The 12,005-nt window shown below is 32.4% G+C and overlaps 1 pseudogene across 1 annotated transcript in view; it reads right to left on the reverse strand.

Moving 5' to 3' along the window:
* The window catches only part of LOC149520229 (insulin-degrading enzyme-like 1, peroxisomal), a 35,004-nt pseudogene that overhangs the window by 15,563 nt on the left and 7,436 nt on the right, over window positions 1–12,005 (reverse strand). The window contains exons 4-6 of the transcript XR_016333586.1: window positions 1,540–1,631; window positions 1,369–1,440; window positions 1,203–1,248 (exon numbers count right to left, since the gene is read on the reverse strand). The product of XR_016333586.1 is annotated as an insulin-degrading enzyme-like 1, peroxisomal (transcript). The remainder of the gene's footprint in view (window positions 1–1,202; window positions 1,249–1,368; window positions 1,441–1,539; window positions 1,632–12,005) is intronic.

Raw genomic sequence — 12,005 nt, forward strand, 5'->3', positions numbered from 1 at the left:
CAAATAAAAAGAAGTTAGGAATACATCTAGAAACATCACCATTGAAGTATATTACATGATAAGCAACATGAAATAAATGAAACAAAAAAGTAGTAAGTGCAAACTAATACCACGTAAAAGTTTTGAATCTATTTTTAGCACTACCAATACCTATAATCCAGCAAAGAGTTCTCCTACTTAACTAAAGCAAGAAAACCAATAATTTTCATTTATTTTCAAGAAACACAGAGATTGGAAAGTTTCTAAAAGTATTCTTATTTTTCTAATAATTATCAATTCTTAGCCAATTCTTTTTGGTACAAAAAAGTTTAGGGTTAGGGGAGGCTTCCCCATTCCAAGGCCAGGATAGACCACAGGCCTCAGAGAGGACTTACATTGGATTTGTAGATCGCCCACCAAGGGGGACTGCCAACATCAGGATTCGAACCAAGGACTTACAATCAAAATATTTGAACCTTACCAACTCAACCAACCCTCATTGGCATTCTTAACCAAGTTTAATGGTACAAATCAATCACTTCAAAAGACTAAAATGCATTGAGAGTGACAAACAATGGCTCAAATATGAATTGTGATCCACTGTATTTAATAATCACATATAGCTTTCACTTATTAAGAAAGAGATCTCTAAAGTACCCTTTATCAATGAAACCACGGCATTTGCCCATACTATCTAACCCCTCAAAAGGACATGAGGAAACAATGCAGATGAATAGTCCTTAATGACAGGTATATTCAATCATCCTCATGTATCAATCTCAAAGGATGAAAGAACACTTGCCGTCATTAGCTCAGTTCACAACTTTGAGGAACCAATCACATTATAGTTAGAAACTTGTTTCTCCATGAAGGCCAGCCAAACACCAAATTAGTACTGAATGAGAATCTAAACATGACTAGCACACTTGGAAAATGGAATTTTCAACAGAAATTCGTGGACAGTCAAAAGTTTTTACGCTTTGGTTTTGATCACTAAAGCAAAAGTGATAAGCATGAACACCCATGACAAGCATTGCTGGGAATGGAATCACAAAATAAAGAAGTTGCAATTGGTGGATGGGGGACTGATTCTAGGTTCCACTTCTTCCAGAAAAAGTGATTAGAAAAAGGTAAAAAACACTATAGCATTTTAAATTAGTCAGTGCTGAGACTTTGCAATCTTTCCATAGACGAAAAGTTATTCAACAATAAAGTAAATATACCTGGTTCATTTTCCAAGTATCAGACAGCAAGTTTTTCTGGTGAGAGAGAGAGAGAGAGAGAGAGAGAGAGAGAGAGAGAGAGAGAGAGAGAGCTGTATTGATTAATTATATTTTAAAAGAGAGGAATCCCTGTATTAAAGAAAACCAAGAACCAAAGAGCTAACCAGAGTCAACAGCTTTAATTTCCCTAGTGGTAGCATCAGCTGACATCAATGGTTTGATGAAGAATTGTGCAAACCTGAAGAGCAAATGAAAGGAAAACACCCAAACTCACATACGCTACATGCACATTGATGAAAATAACAGCTGAAGAGAAAATTGCACAAACAGCACCTACCGGTCCAGAGCCTCTTCAAAGCAATCGCTCTCAACATCAAAATAATAGTTGGTCCGCTCGGAAGCTGTGAAGGCATTTGTGCTGCCTCCATGCTGTAAATCAGGATGATAAACTGCTCATAAATTTCATATCAAAAGAATATTATAAAAAAACAAGTGATACAAATGATTTACTTCATCATAAGCCTCTTGTTGTCTGAGCATATCCCTTTAAAATTATTATTCAAATTTAGCTAATATTTAATTAGTTATTAAATGAGATATACATCTTAAATGAATCATTTAGAAATTGACTTTCAATTTCTTTAAGATTGCTAATCTACTCAATGTATTTCTCTAATTCTAATATTTATAAATTATTCAAATAAAAAAGATATCAAGAATTTGAAATACTAACTCCTTTATTTATGCTTCAAACATTATATTTAAAATTTTGTAGTTTAAAAAGTTTGTATCAATAAAATAACCATTCATGTGCTTATTGAGGATATAGTTTTATTTTGGGTATAATGATTCCCCAATAACTAATCCATGCAGCTGACCTCACATAGGGTACGGACACAGTTGTTGTACTGACACGACTATTTAGGTGTGACGCATGTTACTAGGGATGGAAAACAAACTTGTATCCGACGAGTTCTGACTCATCTCAAAACAATAGGGGCAGGTTTTTCTTAATCAAAGCCAGGTCAGGGAGGTTTTTATATTAATAAAATCAGGGTGGGTTAGAAGCGCGTTTAAGGTGCTCTATCCTAACCTGATCCATCTCATGGTTAATATATAAATATATAATTTTTATTATTTATTTAATTTTACATTATATATATATGATTGTATTAATAGATTTATTATTTAATGTAGATATCAGTTTTATTCAAGTCTACTGCCTTCGGTTCTTGTTTAGTGTTATTAATAATAATTTTAATAATAATAATAATATTGGTATAATTAAAATTAAAATTAATTAATTAAAAATTATTTAAAAAAATTAATTAATTAATAATAATAAAAAAAAACAGAAAAAGTGGCAGAAAGCAGGACAACTGATGCTTGGCACCATCTACCCTGCAACCTCCTGCCATTACTCTACTGTTACCTTGCAACCACCCCCTATAATATACCCTAGCTAGCGTATTGCAACCATCCTTGCAGCTGCCCTTTACAACCCTTAGTCATACTTGCAGCCACCTTATGACCACCATTGACTTATACACCTATCTCCTTAAAGTCCCAGCTTCCTCTCCCTTTCAACTCTCTGGACCATCAAACACACTACCTTCAAACACCCAGAACCCCTCAACTTCAACACCACTCCTTTCAACATCCCACAACCTATACTCATAAGAAAACAAAAAAAAAAAAATCAATCAATACAGTCCTGCCCGTAGGGAGGAATCTCAGCACCACAGCTACCTTGTAACAAGAAAGAGAAATCATCAGTTTAAGCCTTAAAAAAAAAAAAAAAAGCCAAAACCTTTAAAGATCGATTTGTAACTATCAAGGCTCCTTCAGGCAAAAAGAAGGTCGAATCCAGAAAGAAGGCGTTGAGAGAAATTTTTGGTGATTTTTTGACCTTTTTCTAGTCACCAGTAATGACCACCGGTGGTGACAGGTGTGATGGCATGGTGCAGGTTTTTGGCAAAGCCAGAGAGAGTTGCGAGAGTTGAAAAATTTCTTTTAGAGAAGAGGGATAAAATGAACTGAAAAAAAATGACTTTTATAGAAAAACCATAGGAGCAAAACGACGTCGTTTTAAGTATAGGAGGATCTGCGCGTGCTCGTTGACCCGACCTGAGATCCGTACAAACCAACCCATTGACCCATCTCATCCAACCTTTAGTCGATCTAGACGAGCCGCTAGCGAACTTGTTTGAACCGCTTCTGCTCCAAACCGCCAAATCAGACCTAACTGGCATTGACCGGACTGTTGACAGGTCCGGTTCAGGTAATTTTTTTTTTACATTTTTTTTTTCAATTTTTTAAAACTATTTTTTATATCATTTTAGCTTTATTATTGTTGTTAATTATGCATATTTTAATACTATTAAATTTTATTAGAATAAGTACATGTTGTTTATGTTAATAATAATGATAATAATATTAATTAAAAAAAAGGTGTTTTTAAAACTTTTAATTTCTTTTAACATTTTTACTTAAGTATTAAATACAAATAAATAGTAAAAATAAAAACACAAAATGATTATAAATAATAATAATAATAATAATAATAATAATAATAATAATAATAATAATAATAATAAAATACTTTCCTGCCTAGATGTTGGAGGGAATACAATTGTGCTTTAAATAATAATAATTTCGTCTAGATGTTGAGAAGTTATTATTATAAAAAAAATTAAAATTAAATAGATTAATATTAACTCTTTATAATAAAAAAATTATTTTCTTGAAATTCACAAAAATTGAATTTGTTCTAAAAGTTCGCCTAGATGTTGGAGATTTTTAGAGATGTTCGCATTTTTTTTTAAATTTCAAAAATCAAAATTCTGAAATTGAAACCCTAAATCTCCAAACCTTATAAATGAAACCCTAAACACTCTAAACTCTAAAATTAAACCTCAAACCTCCAAACCCTAAAAATTAAACCTTAAATCCTCCAAACCCTAAAAATAAAACCCTAAACCCTCTAAACTCCTCAATTAAACCATAAACCTTCTGAACTTTAAAAACTAAACACTAAACCCTAAAATAAAAATCCAAAATCCCAAACTTTAAATTCTAGTCCCTAAACACTAAACCTTAAAATCAAAACCTTAAATCTTCTAAACCCTAAAACCAAAACTTCAAACCCCAAACACTAAACCCTAAAATTCAAAATCCTAAACCTTAATATCCAAAACCTAAAAATCCAAATTTTAAAAAAAAATCCCTAAAATCCAAAGGTAAAAACCTAAATTTGATATACATTTTTGAATCTTCAAAATCTTGGGACCTTAACCTTTAAAACCTCGACTCAAGCTCTAACCAAAACTACTTGAAAATCCTAAGGACACGTGTGAAAATCTCGAAGTAATTTGTTCCCGAATGCTGCCTAGATGATGAGGTATTTAGAAAATTTTATTTCATTAAGTTTTTTCACATGAATTCTTAATTCGCATTAATAATAGGACTATTAAATAAAAAGTACTAATAAAGATGAGATCTTAAATATAAATAGTCACACTTAAGCTCTGCCTAGATGTTGGAGAGTCGGGGTGGTCTCATTATACTTAAGAACCCAACTTTAAAATTACATTTTGTCCTGCATAACATTCATTGGCATACATACATTAGCACATTATCATTGATAATTGCTTGCATTCTTCTGTCTTTAATTTTTATTTACTACTTGATGATAAAATATTCTATAATAAAAAAAGGCAATACATTTTATTTGTGATATTATAAAATAAAATAAAATAAAATTTTAAAAGAAATAATTCTTGGTACTCTTCCTAGATGTTAGAGAGTCACTAACAGTTATCTTCTATAAAGAATGTTATTCCATTTTAAGGATTGTTGTGTTAAATCTTAAGCGAAAAGAGTTATTTTAAATTCTGCCTAGATGTTGGAGAATTTGAAGATAATTCTTTAACTTAAATATTTTTTCAATATTCCTAAATAAAGATCTTTAGCAAAATTTTATTTTTTCAAACGAAAGGGAATTAGTTTTAAATTTCAAATTGAAACCATTTTTATCTAACACCGAAAATAGTGTATAATTAAATGGTACCAATTTATGGGTGTTGCTGGGGTGCTAATTTTTTCTTATACGTAATCGACTTTCGAGCTTAACCTAGTTTTTCATAGATCAAAATTTATCTTTTTGATAAACTTTAAACCCGATTTTATAGTTTTATTAAAAGGATAAACTTTTGGGTGGCTAATCATACCCTAACAAAGATTGGTGGTGAATCCTCTTTTATTTTTTTTGATTTTAAAATTTTTTATGTCTAACGGTCCCAAAACTATTATGACAGCTTGGCGACTCTGCTAGGGACATTTGAGAGTTAGGCCAAAATTTTTATTATGCGCTATTGACAATGGTTGGATTTAATTGGTTTTATTTGGTTTTTAATTTAATTCCTTTATTTTATTTTTCAAAAATATCGAGGTTAATGGATAAAATAAATTGTATGTTAGTTATTACTTTATTTTGGTTTTGTGTTATGATTTATTTATGTTATGTTGATTAATACATCACTTTGCACACATTTTGCATATTCATTCACATGTATGAGCTCTAGACCCAAGCTCTATTCTTTTTAGGAGGAACTGAAGTAGCTACGCTCTCGTGAGATGATAACCTTTGCATTTGCTAGCGAAACACTTTCACTCATATTGAACTTACTCCGTTAGTAGCCTGTAATGGGTGAGGATCGGGGAGCCTTACTAGTCTATAATAGATGATGATGTAAGGAATAGTCTGGAAACTTTTAGACATGTAAATCTTAACTCGGCATATAGTAAGCCGTAGTGTCCAACCTTAGGATAGAGCCATGATGTCCATTTAAGAGAAAATTACCTAAAACTAGGATACTATGTATATTCTGTTATGTCATATACTATACTTGTTTGTTTATTTACCCATTTATTTATTTATTTATTTTATTTACATTATTGATTTGTTTAATTCTTTTGTTGTTTTTAATTTTATTACATGCATCATATAGGTACCATATTTCTTAAAGGGTATTATTTTGGACCAATCTTCAATAAGGAAAACTTTCAGGAAGTCTAAGGGATGTCATCTGTATGTAAGAGCTACTTAGAGGTCAAGAGCCAATTAGAAAGTACTCAAAGAAAAGAAAGAGATTATTTAGTAGATGGTCATATATCGGTGCTGCCACAGTTAATGCATGTAGATTTCAGTCAAAATGATATATCAAAATTGAAAGCTATTTGAAAACAATGGGGAACAAAGAGAAATGAATCTTTTTCCAAGAAATACAAGGATGTGGCATTGCTTATGTCGATAAAGATTGATGAACAGTTGATGAAAGCTGTAGTATAATTTTGGGATCCATCTTATCGATGCTTTGTGTTCAACTAAGAAGACTTGGCTCCCATGATTGAAGAATATTCATTTTTACTCCGAATAGAGTCTATCAATCAAGACAAGATATATTGAAAATAGCATAAGACTACCGGATATAAAAAAAAGTTAGCCAAGATCATGCAAGTAGGGGTTAATGAGATAGACAAGCACAAGAAGGAAAAGAACAGGGTTGAGACCATTCCATTGACTTTTCTGCTCGAGTACATAAAAAAATATATTGATACTGATTAGAGGTTGAATGTGTTTGCTTTGGTCGTGTATGGATTGATGATATTTCCTAAGGTGTTAAGACATATAGAAGCATCAGTGGTTGACTTTTTTTAGCAATTAGATAAAGGCATAAACTTTTACCAACTATTTTGGCAGAGATTGTTAGATCACTTAATTTTTATCGAAGGAAGGGTGAGGGGCGATTTATTGGGTGTGCTCAATTGCTTTTTGTTTGGCTCAGAAGCCATTTTTGGGGAAAAGAAAAGACATTGTTTCAGCCATTCTCCGTTCATTTCGTTCCTATCAATGAGTTTGTTGCTAAAGAATAAAGGAAATATTAGACAAAAGGTCAGTGGATGGCATTCTTTCTGAAGCTCACTAGCGAGGATATAATATAGAGGACACCATGGATGCTTCCTATGGCTATCTTGTATAGTTATGGAGATGAATCATAGGTACCTTTGTTAGGAATATAGGGGGTAGTGAGTTATGCACCTCTTAAAGTTTAAAGATAATATGACTCATGACAATTCATGCCTATGACTCATAGACTTAGTTCACTCGAGTTTGTTTATGAGACACCCGGTTATGTGAAAAGGGTTCATGAAATTATCAAAGTATGAAAACAGGTTAACTGAATAAGCCCAGCTAGATTTACAGATAATGTTACAAAAGGTTACCTTACATGGAGGATGAAAAGGATTAAGGAAATTAAGCCTCTACCAGTTGATGTTTCAAAAAAATTATCAACTTTTATTTCAGTACTGGTATTATTAACTTTTGAGATTACCCAATAAGAGTTTGAGATTGAAAGAAAAAGGCTAGAAAAAGAGAAGATGACTATGATGGATCAAGTTAACCAACTAAGATATAATTTGATGATAAAAGATGATGCAGTACAAAAGTTGACCAAAAAATGAAAGGTATTGAAAAAAGATCTACAAAATCTGCATAAAAAAAGAAATTAAGGTTGGACAATAGACCTTTGAATGGATCCAAAAAAGATGTGAAAGAATTAAGAGATATGGTGAAGTATTGGAAGAATAGAGCTTGAGAGAACAAAGAACTAATCTCTGTAATCACTAAAGAATAGCATGAATGAAAAGAAAAACTTTCAGGAGCTTCTGAAAAGGTAACGAGGTGCCAAAAAGAAAATGAAAAGCTAAAAGTCGAACTAAAGAAGGAACAAAATAGGAACTCCAATTTGCAACATGAGAAAAAAGCTTTAGAGCATGAATTAATAAGCTTGGAGCTTCAATTGACAAGTAATTGAGTCACATAAATAAGATTTTAGTTGAATGGCAAGAGAGAGAGGATTATTAAGCTTGCACTTGCCATATAGAAGTGGATGCTCGAGAGATGTGAAGAGCAAAAAGTTTAAGGAGGTAGCAATACATCAAACATTTGACTGCTTAAATCTGTAAGGTTGTAGCAATATGGTCGAAACGACGAAAGCACTGGAATGAGATATTATACCAACCCAAGGCCACAGTCAAAGATTATTAAACTTTTTGTGTGAAGCTAGGGAGCAATATACTCAAATCAAATATTTTTATGATTTTAATGCAAAGATGATTGGATGATGTATAAAGACTCCCATGGTTAATGAAAGTTTCTTTGTGTTTCGATCGATCCAAGGCAATACCCCAATTTGCATTACATTCATTTCATGCATGCATTTTAATAAAAGCAAATACTAACAACAATAACAACGATATTATATCATGCAATCTAATTCATGGTTAACAAACTAAAGTTCAAGAATAGCAAAATCAAGGAATCTAAATTAGTCAATTTCGCATAGATATAATACTTGTTCTCAAACTTGAGCTATGGAGAAAGAGAATTCAACTAGATTTGAAAAGGTAAAAAAGACATAGGAAGAGATATGAGAAAGAGTGATGAAAATACAATAAAGTATCAAAGCACAAATAGATTAATTAAGACAACTGTTGTCTAGTTCAGTGAAAGAAAAAGGAGTCACTGGTGCGTCAAGGACATGGGAGAAGGTTAATATGAAAGAGCCATTATACCCTCCGGGATTTACCTTGCCTTAAGCTCAAGTTCAAGCTCCTCGAGGTATACACATATGGCCACCAAGTGTACAACCATAACCCTATATCAATGATTCAACAAGTCAGCAACCAACCCACTTGAATACTAATTTAGGACCTATCCCAGTCGATCCCATCATAGTGTGAAATCTTGATGACCTCGTTGAATAGAAAAAGTCTCGTAAAATGTCAGAGCCTGTTATAAATTCAAAAATACGTAACAAGTATGATCAACTTGAAGAGAAGCTTAAAGTAGTAGAAGAAAATGACATCTATGGGGTTGTTGACGTCAATGAGCTCAACCTAGTGCTTGACTTGATTATCCCACCAAAATTCATAACTTTGAATTTTAAAAAATATGATAGAACAAAGTGTCATTCTGCCTACATTACCATGTTCTATTAGAAGATGATGGGACATACCCATAATGACAAACTCTTAATACATTGTTTCTAAGATAGTTTAACTAGATTGACAGTGAGATGATACATATAGTTAGACCAGAGTAAAATCCATACGTAGAAAGACTTGACCAAAATTTTTATTGCTCAATATAAGCATGTCTTTGATACAGCCTCTGATAGGCTGTCATTACAAAATATGAAGAAAAAATCAACGAAAACTTTCAAGAAATATGCACATCGATGGAAAGATGTAGTAACCCAAGTCCAACCACCACTGACTGAAAAGAAGATAATTGTGCTATTTATCAATACACTGAAAATCTCGTACTATGACAGGTTGGTGAGAAATACCACAAAAAACTTTTTTGACATGATAATCTCAGGAGAGATGATAGAGAACGCTATCAAAAATGGTAAAATTAAAGGGTTGAAAAAGAAAATAGCAACTCCAAAAAAGAAAGAGCACGAGACACATGTTGTCATTCATAGAAATCCCTCGCACCATCATTTTGTCTCATATAATCCAAACCTTTCATACCCTCTTCACTACCCTGCCACCAACCAAAATTTTCAACAACTATATCATTATCGAGCACCCCAACAATCACTGCCCAGACTTAGCTTTAGCCCTTAGCCATGATATGCCCAGACTTAGCAAGGAGGTGATTGAGTATAGATTACCTTTAAAACTAGAATGTCGATCAGTACAGCAGAAGTTGAGATGTATGAAGCCAAAAATGTTACTGAAGATAAAAAAAAAAGTAAAAAAATAATTTAACGTTGGTTTCTTAGAAGTAGCCAAGTACCCTGAATGAGTAGCCAATATAGTTTCAGTTTTTAAGAAAGATGAAAAAGTTAAGATATGTGTGGACTACCGAGATTTAACTAAGGCTAGCCCAAATGATAATTTTTCATTGCCACATATTGATACCTTTGTGGATAACACTACTAAACACTTCACTTTTCATTTATGGACGAGTTTTTTTGACTATAATCAGATCAAAATGGCCTATGAAGATATGGAAAAAACTACATTTGTGACAATGTAGGGCACATTTTGTTATAAAGTTATACCTTTTGGGCTAAAGAATGCTGATTCCACATATCAAAAGGCGATAGTCACTCTTTTTCATGATATGATGCATAAGGAGATAGAGGTATATGTTGATGATATGATAGCTAAGTCCTAAGAAAGTGAAGATCATGTTGTTAATCTCAGAAAGCTTTTTAAAGATTTGGAGATACTAGAGCTAACTGTACCATTGATGTTAAATATAGAAAGTTGTTAGGGTTTATAGTCAGTGAAAGAGGTATAAAACTAAACCTTGATAAAATTTGAGTTATTCAAGAGTTATCAGCACCACGTACGTAAAAGAAAGTGAGAGGCTTTTTGGGGCAATTGAATTATATTTTTCGCTTCATATCTCAACTTACCTCGAAATACGATCTAATTTTCAGGTTGCTTTGTAAAAATAATCTTGGTGAATGGGATGAAGTATGCCAAAATGCTTTTGAATTAAAGAGTATTTGACAAGCCCACCAGTGTTAGTACCACCAGTTGTAAGAAGGCCATTGATTTTATATCTAACGATTCAAGAAAAATCAATGGGATGTGTATTGGAGCAAAGAGATGAAACTAGTAAGAAAGAGCATGCTATCTATTATTTGAGTAAAAAGTTTATGGAGTACAAGGCTAAGTACCCCCAAATAGAAAAAATATGTTATGCCTTGGCTTGGACTACTCGTAGACTCAGGCAATACATGCTCTACCATATGACTTGACTAATACGAAATTAGATCCTCTCAAGTACATTTTTGAGAAATCATCTTTATTAAGCAGGATAGTGAGATAGCATGTTATGCTCTTAGAATATGATATTATATATGTGACACAAAAATTCATAAAAAAGAGTGCAATAGCTAATTTTCTTACTGATCAAACTACAGAAGATTACAAACCTATGAAGTTTGAGTTTTCAGATGAAGATTTGATGGCAATCTTATAGAATGAAGATAAAAAGTCTATAAGAAAAGTGTGAGAAATGTTTTTTGATGGGGCATCTAATATAATGGGGCATGACATTGAGGCAATGCTAATATCCCTAGAAGGAAATTACTACCCCTGTACTCCAAGGTTAGATTTTAATTGCACAAATAATGTTACTGAATATGAAGCATGTGTCATGGGATTACAAATGGCCATTGAAAAGAAGATTGGAACACTAGAAATATATAGGGATTTAACCTTGATAATTTATCAACTAAAAGGTGAATGAAAGATCAGGGATCCAAAACTAGTGTTATATCAACAACACATAACTAGCTTGAAGAAATATTTTAAAAAGATCCAATTTCAACATGTTCTTCGAGAAAAAAACTAGATTGCTGATGTCTTAGCTACTTTGGCAATAATGTTTAGGTTAAATGATAGTACGAGAATTCAGTCTATTAGAGTACAAATGAAAAATTCACCAGCCACTGTTTGAACGTGAAAGAAAAGGTAAATCGATAACCGTGGTACTATGACATTGTACAATATATCAAGTGTCAAAACTACCTAGAACAGGCTTCAAAAAATGATAAGAGGATCATTCGAAGATTAGCAGTAGGTTTTATGCTTGATGGAGAAATTCTATATAAAGAGTCGAGACCAAATTTTGCTAAGGTGTGTCGATGCTATGGAAGCAAGAAGGATACTTAAAAAAGTACACGAAGGAATTTATGAAACACATGCTAACGA

The sequence above is a fragment of the Durio zibethinus genome, chromosome 1, assembly GCF_047325235.1.
Source record: "Durio zibethinus cultivar Kanyao isolate XHJ-2024 chromosome 1, ASM4732523v1, whole genome shotgun sequence".
In the NCBI taxonomy this organism is placed as follows: Eukaryota; Viridiplantae; Streptophyta; class Magnoliopsida; order Malvales; family Malvaceae; genus Durio; species Durio zibethinus.